Source organism: Chiloscyllium punctatum, chromosome 41 (assembly GCF_047496795.1).
Source record: "Chiloscyllium punctatum isolate Juve2018m chromosome 41, sChiPun1.3, whole genome shotgun sequence".
NCBI classification, from domain to species: Eukaryota; Metazoa; Chordata; class Chondrichthyes; order Orectolobiformes; family Hemiscylliidae; genus Chiloscyllium; species Chiloscyllium punctatum.
Genome location: NC_092779.1, coordinates 42176180 through 42194020, shown reverse-complemented (window position 1 = coordinate 42194020; position 17841 = coordinate 42176180). Strand labels below are relative to the sequence as shown.

The window sequence follows — 17841 nt, the reverse complement described above, 5'->3', positions numbered from 1 at the left end:
AAGAGACTGACAGCTAATATATAAAGGAATCCAAAAGTCTTCCATGAGCATATTAGCGGTAAATGTCCTTCATGCCTTTGAAAGAACAGGTGATTGTTAAGCACACATTGCAATTCACTATGTGGGCCTTATCCAATTTCTCTCCCATTATTATCTTCTGAGGTAAGCACATCCATCAGCTCAGCAAACAATATGTGTACGAGGTTTGCAAAGTTCCTGTCGTTTACATGTCCACACCTGCAACTGTAAAAAACTAGCACTGAGGATACAATGTATTTTAAAAAATGAAGAGTGGTTTAAAGTAAGCACGTGACAGAAGTGTGCTTTCTTTCTTCAAACCAAACTATTGAGAATAATTTTAAAAATACGAATTGGAAGTGTGCTGTTTTATGTTATACTCCTCAATCTTGTTGATTGCTTTTAACAGTTTAACCCAAAGACAAAGGTCAGCCCTGATAATATACAGAAACATGTGAGTACTTTAACTTATCAAAGACAGCCTTTTCTTATAGATTTTGGACACGTTGCTAATTTTGGAAGTACACATGTATTTATAGATGTGATTAAGTAATTTCAACATAGGCAAAACCTCATCCTCACTTGTACTAAATAAGCATTCATTAAAAAAATAATACACTAAAAGTTAACTAAAACAAATGGGAAAATGAAGCCAATAATAAATCAACTGTAAAACGTTTAAAATCAAATATCCATTAGCAAGCTTATAAATATGTCAATACAGGAGGTATGGTTAGTAAGTTTGCAGGTGACACCAAAATAGGTGGTGTAGTGGACAGTGAGGAAGATTATCTCAGAGGACAATGGGACCATGATCAGATGGGCCAATGGGCCAAGGAGTGGCAGATGGAGTTTAATTTAGATAAATGTGAGGCAAAGCAAACCAGGGCAGGATTTATACAGTTAATGGTAAGGCCCTGGGGAGAGTTGCCAAATAAAGAGATCTAGAGGTGCAGGTGCATAGTTCCTTGAGAGTGGAGTAGCAGGTAGACAGGGTGGTGAAGAAGGCATTTGGCATGCATGTCTTCATTGGTCAGAATATTGAGTATAGGAGTCGGGACATCTTATTATTTTTGTATAGGACATTGGTGATTCCACTTTTACAAAACCATGTTCAAACATGTCATTTTTCTATAGGAAAGATGCAGTTAAACTTGAGAGAGTGCAGAAAAGATTTACAAGGATCTTGCCAGGGTTGGAGAGTTTCAGTTATAGAGAGAAGCTGAATAGGCTGGGACCTTTTTCCTTGGAATGTTGGAGGCTGAGGGGTGACCTATAGAGGTTTATAAAATTATGAACGGCATAGATAGGGTGAATGGCAAAAGATGGGGGAGCCTAAAACGAGAGGACATAGGTTTAAGATGAGGGAGGAAAGGTTTAAAAAGGACCTGAAGGGTACCTTTTTCATGAAGAGGGTGGTGGCTCTATGGAGCGAGCTGCCAAAAGAAGCGGTAAAGGGGGTTCAATTACAACATTTAAAAGGCAACTGGATTGTATACAGTTTATGAATAGGAAGGGATTAGGGAGATATGCCCAAATGCTGACAAATGGTATTAGGTCAGATTGGGATATCTGGTCAGTGCGGATGAGTTGGACCAAAGGGTCTGTTTCCATGCTGTATGATCCTATTACTTCAAATATCAATCAGATAAACTGGAAACTTATAAATACTAGTCTTGTGGTTGCAGTGTCCTCAGCTTGACTGGAAATATTTTATTTCATAAACACCCAGATTCCAGAGATCCCTATAAAATTGTAGTTTATAGCAGACAAATGACAAAGTTCTGAGAAACAAAAGTTCATTGCATGGAAACTCTGATAGTAACAATTCAGAGATGGATGATTGGTAAGTAATACACATGTGCAGACACAGAGGCAGGAGACTGCCATTAAGTCAGCTAGTTCCAGCAAGCTACATTTTTTTGCAAAGACTCATTTTAAAATTTTCTTTTTATTTGTTATTACTTTGCTGAATTATTTTATCTATTAAACTAGGAATTTATTTAACCAGTTGTTAAAATAACGTATTTAAATAAACTTGGGAAGTTTCAGATGTCAAATTGAGTTGACTTTGATCCACTCTTTATGTCAGCACCTGCTCATTTACATATTGGCCTGAACATTGGGGTTGCTTTGCTCACAAGCTATTTCTACTTCAGAAAATTCCACAACAGCCTTTTTTATTCAAACTCTGTTTTTCCCTTTACTGTCCCTCTTTATTTTCCACTTTTTTTTAATTGTTCTTCACGGATATCAACAGAGTAAAGTCTGTTGAAATTCATAATTGTTACTGGTAAATACTGAGATCCACTGGCTCAATCTGCTTTTACTTTGAAGAATATAATTTATTCATAAAATATTTTAATATTACATCCCAAGATAGTTCAAACTGAATTGAAGGTGCGATATGATTTAAATTCCTTCGTGCATTATGTGGCATTTTGAGATATCTCAATCTGATTGCGATTCAGTCTTCCGGTCTAAGATGGCTCCTGTGTTTGCCTGCTACATGTTTTTCTTCCATTTTCTTTATTATCCCTCTCTTTTCTCTTTTATTTTTACTTAGCTTTGCCCTGAGCTTCGAAGGCGAGAGCCCCCAGTGCACGGACCTTGAGTGGACCCCGGGCGGGGCAATGTGAGCCCCTACTTACTTTTCCAGAGCAACAACAGAACCTACAAATGGTGGCTGCTACTTCGGCAGAGGCGATAGCAGAGAGGTAGGTCCAGCAGCAAAGGTGACGCCTGAAAATTGGCAACTTTGTTGTTAGTTGGGTCTGGTGTTGGTGGTGGTGAACAGATGCGTGAAGGACATCGATGAAATGGACCCAGCAGTGAGAGATGTGACTCTCATGTTGGTTGGTCTGGTGCAGGTGATGGTGAGGCGGTGGTGGAGGAATTTGGATGGCAAACAGGATTTGCGACTTCGATGTTGGTTGGATCCGGTGTAGATGGCGGTGTAAGGATGGCGGTGCATGCTTCATTGACGGTGATGAGCTGGCTCAGGACTGATGGACTCTCTTCAAGCTATACTTTTATTTCTTTTTCCTTATTCTTAATTATTCAAAATAGCACTATTTTGTGGAGACAGTTGAAAGCTTTTCACTGTATTCATTGTATTCTTATTGTAGCATACTCGTGACAATAAAATCAAAACCAATTACATTTGATATTTACATAACACATCCATACTGCTTGAAGTGTTCGACATAGTTTCCAGCTCTCGAATATACTGAAGATTTTTAGACAACATCTTCTCTGCATGGAGACTTTGTGTCAGCTGCCTCATGTTCCCTCAGGACATAATCCTGGTCCTTGGAATGTGCTGATCTGCAACAGTCCTTGCAACCTTGCGCACTGGAAGACCAATTTCAGATGGAACTGTAATCCATGACGTGGGGAGGTAGAGAAGGATGTTGGGGCTGAGAAGTAGAACTTCTCCTCCCCAGTGGACTCCACAGCCACCTTTCCTTCACCAAGACTTCACCACGCTTGCCCCATTGTCACCTGCCCCAGTGCTGCATGGGAATGATTCCTTCCTGGAGCCAGGAGACCAGGAGCCAGGTTGGCTATCTTTCCGACCATAGCCTAGTTCAAGCTAAAATGCAGGGGATGTGGGACTCTAGTGTATAAAAAGGATTTGACGAGATGGTCTTTACTCTGTATCAGTTTTTGGATCAGAGTGGTGCTGGAAAAGCACAGCAGGTCAGGCAGTATCTGAGGAGCAGGAAAATCAACATTTTGGGCAAAAGCCCTTCATCAGGAAGGGCTGATGAAGTGCTTTTGCCTGAAATGTCGATTGTCCTGCTCCTTGGATGCTGCCTGACCTGCTGTGCTTTTCCAGCACCACTCTGATCTAAATTCTGGTTTCCAGCATCTGCAGTCCTCATTTTTGCCTTTTTTCTGCATCAGCCAAGTTACATCTCAGGCCTTGTTTATAAGTTCTGATGATAAAGCATTCTGTCAAATAACTTTGATAGTCTTCTGGTCGGGGAACCACCCAATCTGCACATCTTTGGACTGTGTGAGGAAACCCACACAGGTATTGGGAGAATGTGATATCCACCCCTATCCCCTGTAACCCTGCATTTCTCATGGCTAATCCACCTAGCCTGCACACTTCTGGACACTATGGACAATTTGACAAGGCCAATCTGCCCAACTTGCACATCTTGGACTGTGGGAGGAAACTCATACAGACAAGGGGACAACATGCAAGTTCCACGCAGTCACCCGAGGCTGGAATTGAACCTGGGTCTCTGGTGCTGTGAGGCAACAATGCTAACCACTGAGTCACCGTGTTGCCCCAGGTGTGGATAAGTATGAGAATATGGATGTTTGGGAATGTGTAGTTGGGAATGGATTCCAGTTGCAGAATTTCCCTGGAAAGGAATGACTGCAGCTCTGAAAGAGGAAATTAGGCTGGCATTGCTAAATCTCATAGGATGACTCCAGAGTGGCCTAGGCAAGTGGTCACAGAGGTAGCAACTAGCATACAAGTCAATTGGACAATTAGATGATTTTCTGTCTTGATTTGAACAGCAGGAGTTGGGAAAACGTTTTGGCTTCATTACCTTGCCTCAGGAGAAAATGCCCACAAAGGCAGGGTTTTCTTTGCCAGGCTGGGTTGGTACTGCTTTCAGACCAGCTGATCTGCAAATGAGATAAGAAGCTGTCACAGAGTAAGCTGAATGGCGAGGTGGGGGTTATTTGATAGGTCTCTTTAGTGCCAAGGGACTTCATACCATTTGGTAGTAATAATGAAGAAAAGTAAGGATATCTAGCCCTCAGACTCCTTCACTATAACACACCATTCTTGCCACCTCATGCCTTCTACCAAACTGTTAGGTCTCATCATGCTTCCTACACTAAGTTAGAACATAAAATAGTAGAGAACAGTACAGGACCTTTGGCCCTCGATATTGTGCCAACCTTTTATCCTACTCTAAGATCAAACTAACCTACTTACCCTTAATTTTATCATCCATGGGCCTATCCAAGAGTCGCTTAAATATCCCTAATATGTCTGATTCTACTATCACTGCTGGCAGTGCATTCCATGCACCCACCACTCTCTGTGTAAAGAACCGACCTCTGAATCTCCACTAAACCTTCCTCCAATTATCTTAAAATTATGGCCCTTTGTGATAGCCATTTCCATCCTGGGAAAAAGCCTCTGGCTATCCATTCCATCTATGCCTCTCATCATCTAATGAGAAAAACCCTAGTTCCCTCAAGGTTTCTTCATTAGACATGCCTTCTGATCTAGGCAGCATCCTTGTAAATCTCCTCTGCACTCTCTCTAAAGTTTCCACATCCTTCCCATAATGAGGTGACCAGAACTACACAATATTACAAGTGTGGTCTAACCAGGGCTTTATAGAGCTGCAGCATTAACCTCGTGGCTCTTAAACTCAATTGCCCTGCTAATGAAAGCCAACAAACCATGTGCCCTCTTCACAACCCTATCAACTAGGGTGGTAACTTTGAGGGATCTATGCATGGGGATGCCACACTGCTAAGAATCCTGCCTTTGATCCTGTAATCTGCATTCAAATTTGACCTTCCAAAATGAATCACATCACACTTTTCCAGCTTTAACTCCATCTGTCAATTCTCAGCCCACCTCTGCATCCTGTCAATTTCCTGTTGCAATCTACAACAGCCCTCCTACTATCTATAACTCCATCAAGCTTTGCATCATCGGCAAACTTACTAACCCACCCTTCCACTTCCTCATCCAAATCATTTCTACAGATCACAAAGATCCCTGCAGAACTCCATTGGTCACCAAGCTTCAGGCTGAATACTTTTCCATTACTACCATTCACTGTTTTCTATGGACCAGCCAATTCTGTCTCCAGTCAACCAGATTTCCCTGTATTCCATGCCTCCTTACTTTCTGAATGAGATTACCATGGGGAACATTATCAAATGCCTTGCTAAAATCCATATACATCAGATCCACTGCTCTATCTTCATCAACGTGTTTTGTCACATCCTCAAAGAATTCAATAAGGTTTGTGATGCATGACCTGCCCCTATCAAAGCCATGCTCTCAAAGCTATCTCTAATCAAACAATGCTTTTCCAAATAATCATAAATTCTGTCTCTCAGAATCCTCTCCAATATATTGCCCACCATTGATGTAAGACTGACTGGTCTGTAGTTCCCAAGGTTATCCCTATTCCCTTTCTTGAACAAAGTAATAACATTTGCCACCCTCCAATCATTTGACACTACTCCAGTGGACAGTGAGGACACAAAGGTCATCGCCAAAATGCAGCAATCTCTTCCCTCGCTTCCTGTAGAAACCTTGGGCATATCCCGTCTGGCCCAGGGGACTTATCTATCCTCATGTTTTCAAAATTTCCAGCACATCCTCCTTCTTAACATCAACCTGTTTGAGCATATCAGCCTGTTTCAGGCTGTCCTCACAAATGACAAAGTCCCCCTCACTAGTGAATACTGAATCAAAGATTTCATTAAGGACCTCCTCTCCCCTCCTCCGACTCAAGGCACAACTTCCCTCCACTATCCCTGATCATCCCTATACTTACGCTGGCCAGCCTCTTGTTCCTCATGTAAGTGTAGAATGCCTTAGGGTTTTCCTTAATTCTACCTATCAAGGCTTTTTCATGCTGCCTTCTCGTTCTTCTAAGTCCATTCTTCAGTTCCTTCCTGGCTACCTTGTAACCCTCTAGAGCCCTATTTGATCCTTGCTCCATAAACTTTAAGTAAGCTTCCTTCTTCCTCTTGATTAGGTGTTCCACATCGCTTGTCATCCAATGTTCCTTCATCCTACCATCCCATCCTTGCCTCAGTGGGACAAACCTATCCAGCAAGTGTTCCCTAAAAAATCTCCACATTTCTGTCAGACATTTCCCTGAGACTATCTGTTCCCAATTTATGCTCCACAGTTCTTGCCTAATAGCATTGCAATTTCCCCCCTCTCCTAATTAAATACTTCCCATAGTGCCATAAGTTATGGCACTTCAATGCAATTCTAAACTAAGTCACACCCTATATATTGTATGTAAGCAATATTATGACAATAGGATGTGTTACAAAAGCTTAAAAAAAGACAGTGATTTCAGCAGTTTCCATTTACAATAAGCCAATAGAAGTATCAATCATCCAGACCAATTTAAGTATCAATAGCAAAATTACAAACACTTGAAACCTCTTATCCTTGTCTAATTAGAAATGCAATGTCTCCAAAGTCTCAGAAGATCATAGGGACATTGTCTCATTAGAGAGAGATGACTGGTGATGGGTTGACCTGAGGTGAAAGGCTGAGAAGTTGGGACTTTCATGATAACGTCAGCTGGTACAGGAAATGAACCTGCATTTGTGAAATTGTTTGATTGACAATATGGGTCAGAAAGCCAGAGCTAGCAAAGAAAGAATGTTTCCCTGGATTCAGGTGCTTCACCACTCTAATGATTTAGGTTCTCAGACAAGTCCTATGTTTTCTGGTCAGATGCTCTTGGACGACTGAGGGAGTCCCAGCTCATGCTTTACCCAGACTGAAGGTGTACTTTGAGAGTCATCAGTATGACAAGAGATGTTGGATGTTCAGAATGATGTACAGATAAATCTGGCAGAGCCTCTAGACACAATTTGTATTCTGGCTTGGAAAATGGTGAATTCCACCCAGGCCATGAATGTGGCTATTTCTCTCTTGTCTTCTAAATGGTCTCCTCCATGAAGAGACTAGAAACTCTGGTGAAGAGCCAGTCTAGCAGACCAGTTATAGCCAGTCTCACACTTCTAAACATCCCCTTAAAATACTTCACTTGATCTACGTTGGCCAGCACTGTTTTCCTAACCCCTCTAGTGAAATCCATTTCACTACCACTCTGTCAGAGTGCAAGTCTGTAAGGCAAAACATATATCTTCCCAGCCTCAAGTATCTCTCTGTAATGATGGCCTGTAGATGCATCTGACCAATCGCTGTGCAGCCTTTGTCATTCAGCATAGAGTGATACAGTTATCCAGCACACACATAGGCCCTTTGACACTTTGTCTTTGCCAACCAACAAACAGCAAACTAGACTAATCCCATTTACCTGCACTTGTCCATTGCCTACTATTCCTCGGCATTTTAGGTGTTCATCGAGATGCATCTTAAATGTTGTGAGACTACCTCCCTCCATTGCCCTCCCCAGCAGCATGTTTCATATTTCTACCATCCTCTGGGTGAAAAAACGTTTTTCTCAGATCTCCTCTAAACCATTCACTTCTCACCTTAAACTTATACCTTCTGGTCTTTGACATGTTTGCTATGGGGAAACGATGCTCATGATCCACTTCTCATGACAGTCTATGTCTCTCATAATTGTGTAGATCATAATCAGATTCCCACCTAAGCGTCCCCTGCTCCAAGGAAACCAAACCCAGCCTACGCAGTCTCTTCTCATAACTGGGACTCTATCCCAGCCAACATCCTGATGAATCTCCCCTACGCACTCTCCAGTAAAATCACGTCTTTCTGAAAGAGTGGCGACAAGAACTGCACACATTCTATCTCTGGCCTAACTAATGGTTTATAAAGTTGTAACAAGACTTCCTTGTTCCTATATTCTATGTCCCAGCTATTGAAGGCAAGCATCCAGTATGCTTTCTTCACCACCCTGTCTATCTGTGTTGACACTTTTAGTGATCTATTTACTAGTATACCAAGGTCCCTTTGTTCCTCAGTACTATTCATTGTGTATGTACTTCTATTAATGGACATCCCAAAATGCATCAAATCACACTTATCAGGATTAAATTCCATCTGCCACTGCTGTGCCCAATTTACTAACTGATCAATATCAATCTATAGCCTGAGAGCATCCTCCTCACTATCAACAATGCCACCACTCTTAATGTTATTTGCAAGGTTATGAATTATACCTTCTACATTCACATCCACGTTGTTAATGTACATCACTAATAGCAGGAGTCCCAGCATTGATCCCTATGGTACAGGTTTCCAATCAGACACACTTCTCCACCATCACCACTTGCTTCCTGTTTGTAAGCCAATTTTAGTCCAGTCTGCTAACTTGCTTTGGATCCCACGGGCTGTTACCATTTGGACCAACCTTCCATATAGGACCTTGTCAAAGGTTTCTCTAATTAGTGAGCAGGATCTATCTACACTCTTCACCAGATGAGGAAGGTTACCTAAGATTACAAAGAGATCTTGGCTATTGGGTAAATGGGCTGAGGAATAGCAGATGGAGCTTAATTTAGATAAATGCTAGTTATTGAATTTTGGTTAAACAAACAAGGGCAGGATTTATACAAGTTAATGGTAGGGCCGGGGGGAATGTCGTAGAACAGAGAGACCTGGAGGTTCAAGTTCATAATTCTTCAAAGTTTGCATCATAGGTAGATAGGGTGTTTAAGAAGGCATTCAGCATGATTGCCTTGATTGTTCAGACCTTTGAATATAGCACTTGGGAAGTCATGTTGAGGTTGTACAGACATCTTCTGGAGTACTGTGTGCAGTTCTGGTTGCCCCATTATAGTATGGATATTATTACACTGAAGAGGGTTTAGGAAAGATTCACCAGGATGTTGCCAGAAACTGAGAGTTTGAATTACAAAAATATGCTGGATAGGCTGCAACTTTTTTCCCTGGAGCTTAGAAGGTTGAGAGGTGATTTTATAAAGGTTTATAAAATTATGAGTGGCATCGATAAGTTAATTTGCAAAGGTTTTTTCCCGAAGGTGGGGGAGTTCAAAGAAGCATATTTTTGAAGATGAGAGGAGAAAGATTTCAAAAGGAGTGCTTTGTGTATGAGAGTTGGAGGTCATGTTGCAGCTGTACAGGACATTGATTAGGCTACTTTTGGAATACTCTGTGCTATCATGGTCTCCTGCTATCAGAAAGATGTTGTGAAAATTGAAAGGGTTCAGAAAAGATTTACAAGGATGTTATGAGGGTTGAGGCTTTGAGCTACAGGGAGAGACTGAACAGGCTGGGGCTGTTTTTCTTGGAGCGTCGGAGGCTGAGGGATGACCTTATAGAGGTTTATAAAATCATGAGGGGCATGGATAGGATAAAATGACAAAGCCTGGGGTGGGGGAGCCCAGAACTAGAGGGCATAGGGTGAGAGGGGAAATATATAAAAGGGACCTAAGGGGCAACCTTTTCACACAGTGGGTGGTATGTGTATGGAATGAGCTGCCAGAGGAAGTGGTGGAGGCTGGTACAATTACAACACTTAAAAGGCATTTGGATGGATATATGAATAGGAAGCGTTTAAAGGGATATCATCAAGTGCTGGCAAATGGGACTACATTAGGTTAGGATATTTGGTTAGCATGGACGAGTTGGCCTGAAGGGTCTGTTTCCATGCTGAACATTGTTTCTGATGCATAAACATTCCATACCAGAGATTGAAATTTCTTAATTAAGGTAAATCAACTTTTAAAAAAACATGACATGAAAGAACATGACCGATTGTGCATGCCATTTTATTTAATAAGAGAAGTATAATTCTGATCCAAAGTATTTCGTTAAGGCATAGATCAGTAAACCATCTTTTTGAGCTGTAATGTATGTGTGAACAGTTGCACTGTGCTGATGACTTAATCACACATTTCTCCGAAGGCATGGGCACACTTTCAAAAGTTAGGACAATAAATCTTTTGCTTTGTATTACAAGTAAATGTTTACTTCATTTGCTATTTCATCATTATTGTTAAAAAGATTTAGACTGAGTAAACATTTCATTAGCATTAGAAAAGTTTTCACTTGTGCTCTGCACTAAGTCTGCTGATGGGTAAACATTAACAGAAGGAGGGGCTCCAGTACATTTTAACCAGATTAAAACTAGAAAAACAAAACTCTCAGCTGAGGTTCTTTAATTACTGAGAAGTCGTAAAAGACAAACTATTGCTCTACAGGCAAACTTTGAATTCTTCTATTTACCAGAGGTTGCTTATTTAAAGATGCAAAGGATATTTATCTTGTGCTTTTAGTAGATTCTACACCTAAGTTAAGAATGAGTTCACGTGTACACTTTTAGTGTCAGTCTTAGCTCACACTTTACCGCTATGTCAAATGGTTGTAAATTCAAATCCTAGTCTGCCAAATCCCAGAATGTCAGTGTGGTGATGCCTGCCCCGGCAACCCGGGATGTATCTGTACCCACTGTCACTGATGCAGATGTCAGATTGGTCTTCCTGGCAGTTAACCCAAGGAAAGCGACTGGCTCAGCCAGTGTCCCCTCAGACGCAATGAGGACCAACTGGTGGAAGTATTCACCCTTATTCCTATTACAAGTTGAAGTCTCCATCTGCTTCAAGAAGACCACCATCATCTCAGTACCGAAGAAAGCACATACAACGTACTTTAATGACTACCGCCTTATCACCTCAATAATCATGAAGTACTGTGAGAGTTTGGTCATGGCCCACATCAACTCCAGTCTCCCAGTCTGCCTCGATCCCCTACAATTTGCCTACCAATGAAACGGGTCCACAACAGATGCCATATCCCTAGCCCTGCACTCATGCGTGGAATATCTGGACAAGAAGGACACCTATATCAGGCACCTGCTCATTGACTACAGCTCCACCTTCAACACCATTGTCCCCTCCAGACTGATATCCAAACTCCGAGACCTTGGCTTTGCCTTTGCCCTGTGCAACTGGATCCTCAGCTTTCTGATCCACAGACCACAACTGAAAATAGGTAACTGCACCTTCTCCACAATAACACTCAACACTGGAGCCCCCCCAGTGATGCATACTTAGCCCTTCACTGTATTCTCTGTGCCCCCTTAACAGTGTTGGCAAATTCTGAATAAAGGAGGAGAAGGTGAGGACTGCAGATGCTGGAGACCAAAGTTGAAAAGTGTGGTGCTGGAAAAGCGCAGCAGGCCAGGCAGCATCCGAGGAGCAGGAGAATCGATGTTTCAGGCATAAGCCCTTCTTCAGGAATGAGGCTGGTGTGCCAAGCGGGCTGAGATAAAAGGTGGGGGGGGAGGGAGTTTGGGGGAGGAGTGCTGGGAATACGATAGGTGGAAGGAGGTGAGGGTGAGGGTGATAGGCCAGAGAGGAGGTGGGGGCGGAGAGGTCGGGAAGAAGATTGCTGGTCAAGAGGGCGGTGCTGAATCCGGGGGTTGGGACTGAGATAAGGTGGGGGGAGGGGAAATGAGGAAGCTGGAGAGATCCACATTGATCTCATGTGGTTGGAGGGTTCCTAGGCAGAAGATGAGGCGCTCTTCCTCCAGGCATCATGTGGCCAGGGTCTGGAGATGGAGGAGCCCAAGGACCTGCATGTCCTTGGCGGAGTCCCCCTCCCACTCTGCCAAGGACATGCAGGTCCTTGGCCTCCTTCATCGCCAGACCCTGGACACACTACGACTGGAGGAAGAGCGCCTCATCTTCTGCCTAGAAACCCTCCAACCACATGGGATCAATGTGGATCTCTCCAGCTTCCTCATTTCTCCTCCCCCCACCTTATCTCAGTCCCAACCCCCGGATTCAGCACCACCTTCTTGACCTGCAATCTTCTTCCCGACCTCTCCGCCCCCACCTCCTCTCCGGCCTATCACCCTCACCCTCACCCTCACCCTCACCTCCTTCCACCTATCGTATTCCCAGTGCCCCTCCCCCAAACTCCACCCCCCCCCCATCTTTTATCTCAGCCCACTTGGCACACCAGCCTCTTTCCTGAAGAATGGCTTATGCCCGAAACCTTGATTCTCCTGCTTCTCAGATGCTGCCTGGCCTGCTGTGCTTTTCAAATGTTGTGTGAAGTCGAGACTTCACATGTGCCACACTTTTCAAATTCTGAATAAATGCAATCTATAAATTCACTGATGACACCACCCTAGTTGGACATATACCTAACAACGATGAGTCAAACTATAGAAGGGAGATAGAGGACCTTCCTCGGGTTGAATCACTAGAAGACCGATCTGACATCTGCAGTAGTGACAGTGGGTACAGGTGCAGGTCTATCAGGGCAGGCATCACCACACTAGCATTCTGGGATTTGGCAGGCTCAGAGCTGATCATTGACTTCAGAAAGAAAGGGGAAGAATTTCCCCCCCCCCACCACCCCTCCCCAATCAATGAAACTGAGGTTGAGAGGGTGGAGAGCGTCAAGTTCCTCGGAGTGATAATAACTGACAATCAAGATTGGACTTCCCACATAGATGCGACAGTCAAGGCAGCACAACAATGCCTCTTCTTCCTCAGGAGGCTCCGGAAACTTGAAATGTCCACAAGGACCTTCACCAAATTCTACAGATGCACCATTGAAAGCATGCTGTCTGTATCCATAATGGCCTGGTATGGCTCTGCCCAGACCGTAAAAAAACTACAGAAGGTTGTATGCACAGCCCAGACCATCATGGAAGCCAATGTTCCATCAATGGACTCCATTCCATTACATGGCACATTGCCGCAAAAGGCTGCCAACATCATCAAAGACCCATCACACCCTCTTAATGGTCTCCTACAGGCAGGAGACACGGAAGCTTGAACGTGTGCACCAGCAGGTTCAGGAACAGCTTCTTCCTGGCCATTATTAGACTGATGAACGAACTCTCTAACCTCAAATAATACTAATCTTGCTAATGGTGATCTAGCCTAGTGCATGCCCTGTGCAATGTAACTTGTATGCCTCTAAGTTTTTTTTGAGGAGAAAGTGAGGACTGCAGATGCTGGAGATCAGAGCTTAAAATGTGTTGCTGGAAAAGCGCAGCAGGTCAGGCAGCATCCAAGGAACAGGAGAATCGACGTTTCGGGCATAAGCCCTTCTTCAGGACTTTCCTGAAGAAGGGCTTATGCCCGAAACCTCGATTCTCCTGTTTCTTGGATGCTGCCTGACCTGCTGCGCTTTTCCAGCAACACATTTTCAGCTCTAAGTTTTTTTATATAACCTTTGATCTGTACACCCCTGCCTACTATGATCTGCCTGTACTGCTCGGAAACAAAACTTTTCACTGGACTTCAGTACACGTGACAATAAATCAGTCAGTCAATCTAGATGTTTAAGCATTTAATCTAGGTGAACATTTCAATGCATTACTGAAAGTTTGGTCCAATGGAAATGATGGTTTTATGAATGAGACATTAAACTGGGGACTTCTCTGCCTCCCAAGGTAGAAGTAAAAGATCCCACAGTACCATTTCAAAGAAGAAAAGGGAATTTCTCCCAGTTTCCTGGCTAATATTTATCTTTTAACCCGCAGCTTAAAACAGGTTATGTGGTCACTTGTTTCATTGCTGTTTGTGGGGACTGGTCATATTGACGACACATTGATTTCCCACACATAACAGAATCTACACTTCAGAAACACCTGATGAAGGAGCGACACTCCGAAAGCTAGTGTGCTTCCAATGAAACCTGTTGGACTATAACCTGGTGTTGTGTGATTTTTAACTTTGTTCACCCCAGTCCAACACCCGCATCTCCAAATTCAGAAACACTGCATTAGTTGTCAAGCCCTGAGGGAGGTAATGAGGCTGTAAAAAGTGCTCTGCAATGCAAGTTCTTTACATTTTGGCCAATTTTCTCATGGTTTTATTTCCAGCATAATCTAAAATATGGGGCTGAATTTTAATTGTTTTGGCTAAGTCTGAGTTGCGTTCAGTTTTTTGAAGGGATTACTGCTATGAGGCCTAACAGGTTCTCTCACCATTTCTTCCTAAACTCACCTCATTAATTATCTATCTCACCCCCTATGACATCCCTCATTCTTGATTCTGGTCCCATCTTATCTCAGCTGAAAATGTGTTGCTGGAAAAGCGCAGCAGGTCAGGCAGCACCCAAGAAGCAGGAGAATCGACATTTCGGGTATGAGCCCTTCTTCAGGAAATCTTACCTCATACCATTCCCAGAACAAAATTGCCACTCAACAGATCGAAGAATTCATAAGCACCCTCTGCGCCCACACCATCTTTCAAAGCCCAGTGTGCACACTGATAGAAATGTTCAGTCCACAGTTGCCCTGCATAGTTTCTGGCATAGAATCATACAGATGTACAGCACAGGAATAGATTATTCGGTCCAACTTGTTCATGCCAACCAACTATCCTAAATTAATATAGTCCCATTTGCCAACATTTGGCCTATATCACTCTAAACCCTTCCAATTCATACACCCATCCAGGTGCCTTTTAAATGTTGTAATTGTACCAGCCTCTACCACTTCCTCTGGCAGCTCATTCCATACATACACCACCCTCTGCATGAAAAAGTTGCCCCTTAGGCCGCTTTTAAATCTTTCCCCTCTCAGCATAAACCTATGCCCTCCAGGGAAAAGACCTTGTCGATTCATCCTGTCCATGTCCCTCATGATTTTATAAACCTCTATAAGGTCACCTCTCAGCCTCCAACACTCCAGGGAAAACATCCCAACCTATTCAACCTCTCCCAAAGCTCAAATCCTCCAACCCTGGCAACATCCTTGTAAATATTTTCTGAACCCTTTCAAGTTTCACAACACCCTTCCTACAGCAGAGAGAACAGAACTGAATATAGTATTTCAATCGTGCTTTCAGCAAGGTCCTGTACAGCTGCAATATGACCTCCCAACTCCTGTACTCAATGCACTGACCAAGCATATCAAACACCTTCTTTACTATCCTATTTACTGGCAACTCCACTTTCAAGGATCTGGTCAAGATCCTGTAGTGTTCTGAGGTAACCTTCTTTGCTGTCCACTACACCTCCAATTTTGGTGTCATCTGCAGACTTACTAACTCTACTTCCTATATTCACATCCAAATCATTTATATAAATGGCGAAAAGCAGTGGACCCTGGAGGCCTGTGATCAGTGCACACACCGCTGGTCATGGGCCTCCAGTCTGAAAAGCAAAACTCTACCACAACCCTCTGCCTTCTACATTTGAGCCAGTTCTGTATCCAAATGGCTAGTTCTCCCTGTATTCCATGAGATCTAACTTTGCTAACCAGTCTCCCATGAGGAACCCTGTCGAATACCTTACTGAAGTCCATATAGATCATGTCTACTGCTCTGCCCTCATCAAACCTCTTTGTTACTTCTTCAAAACCTCAATCAAGTTCATGAGACATGATTTCCCATGCACAAAGCAATGCTGACTATTCCTAATCAGTCCTTGCCTTTCCAAATTCATGTACATCCTGTCCCTCAGGATTCCCTCCAACAACTTACCCCTCACCAATATCAGGTTCACCAGTCTATAGTTCCTTGGCTTTCCCTTACCACATTTCTTAAATAGTGACACCACTTTAGCCATGCTCACCTCTCTGCCCTCATCAATCCTCTTTGCTACTTCTTCAAAAAACTCAACTATCTGCCCTGACTTAGTGAGAAATTGGCATCCCGCACAGTAGTCCAGCTGATCAGTGTAGTGCAGAAATGAGACTACCTCTTTTCTGCAGGACTTGGAGTGATGACCACAACATCAGGCTGTAGTAGGCTAACTGGTGGGTACCACCCAGAAAAAGCAGTCTCAGTCATCTGGTGGCAAGGTAAAAAGGCAAGGCCATAAGTTAAGGTGAGGTGAGGCTGCTATGAACATCCAGGAAGGCTCAGAGTGAGTGTGCACATCACAGTGAGCAATGAAGCTTGAGATGCAGCCTGGGCGAGTCCCTGGGCTGGGTGCATGTCCTTGAGTGAGTAGTATCCTTGCTCCAGCATTACAGTGATAGTTACTGTGATAGCCTGAGGTGCAGTTTTGAAGTGCAGAAGTATTCTCCATGTGGATTGGAGATGCTCTACGAAGGTTCATAAAGGTTGGCACATGACAGATGCCAATGTTCATGGATGCGTGGCTGGTGCCCATGTAGCGATTTCTGAAAACTGCCAAATCTTCAACATTGAGATCCTCTGAGGAAGCAGGGAGATGAATTTGGTGGATACCTGCTCTGACTTCCATTTAATGAGTTTGTGATGCCTAGCTTGTTTGGCGTGTTGGTAAAATAGGAAGCTGAGTATCCATGTGGTAAGTTGGGATGTCAACAATTAACAAGCAATAATCACAAGCAATTAATTGACAACTTGTCACTGTCTAGTGAGATTCCTACTGTGCCACTTGTGAAAAAAATTAAAATATGTAACAAGATGCACCTGCTGTCAAAATAGGCCAGTAGTCTGATGCTGCCATAAATCTCACCATAGCCTACATTGCACAGACCCATATAAGATTTACCCATATTCTCAAAGCTGATATGTTTTCCAATCCAAGTTCGTAAACTTTATAAATGTGAAATAATTTCAGTACTGAAAGAGTTAACACCAGCAATTATTTGAGGAGCTAAACGCCTGGTTGCCCACTCTGAGCCACTTGTCCAGTGCTTAAACAAACAGTGGGGGAATGCTGCTCTTAAACAATAAATATGGCTTAGAAAAGGTATCTTGGGATTCCCTTACTCCTTCCACATGACATAGGAGAGGATAGTATTTCTTTTGCAAGATTATATTTCAGCAGCCTGCAAGAGCAAAAATAATGCACCTAAATTTTAGCTGGGCAACTTTCAAAGAGGCTTTGTTTTTAAATAGAAGCTAAGCCATAAAAATGCTTTCGGATGGGTGTGGAGTGTGTAAACTGTTGCCATTGCTCTTTACTTCAGCACTCCCATTTTGGGATCAGCCTGAGATCAGACAGCACGCTTCAGGAATATCTGTTCAACTTCTGGGGAACAGAAACATCGGTTCAATTTTACATTAGCACATGAGGTGCAATGCTGACTTTTAATTTTCCTTCATTCATAAATGAACTTTGCAGAAGGAGTAGTTTCAGGTGTTCGCAGTTTAAATGAATCTCAATCTTAATTACCACAGTGCCTCAATTTTTAAACCCCAAATACTTTAAATAGTTGC

The 17841-nt window shown here is 43.0% G+C and overlaps 1 long non-coding RNA gene across 1 annotated transcript in view; it reads left to right on the top strand.

The window, feature by feature from the left end:
* LOC140465132 (uncharacterized) overlaps positions 1-17841 on the top strand; it is a 63133-nt gene that overhangs the window by 25259 nt on the left and 20033 nt on the right. Inside the window, exons 2-3 of the long non-coding RNA XR_011955109.1 lie at positions 428-472; positions 2585-2735. This is a non-coding gene — a long non-coding RNA (uncharacterized lncRNA). The remainder of the gene's footprint in view (positions 1-427; positions 473-2584; positions 2736-17841) is intronic.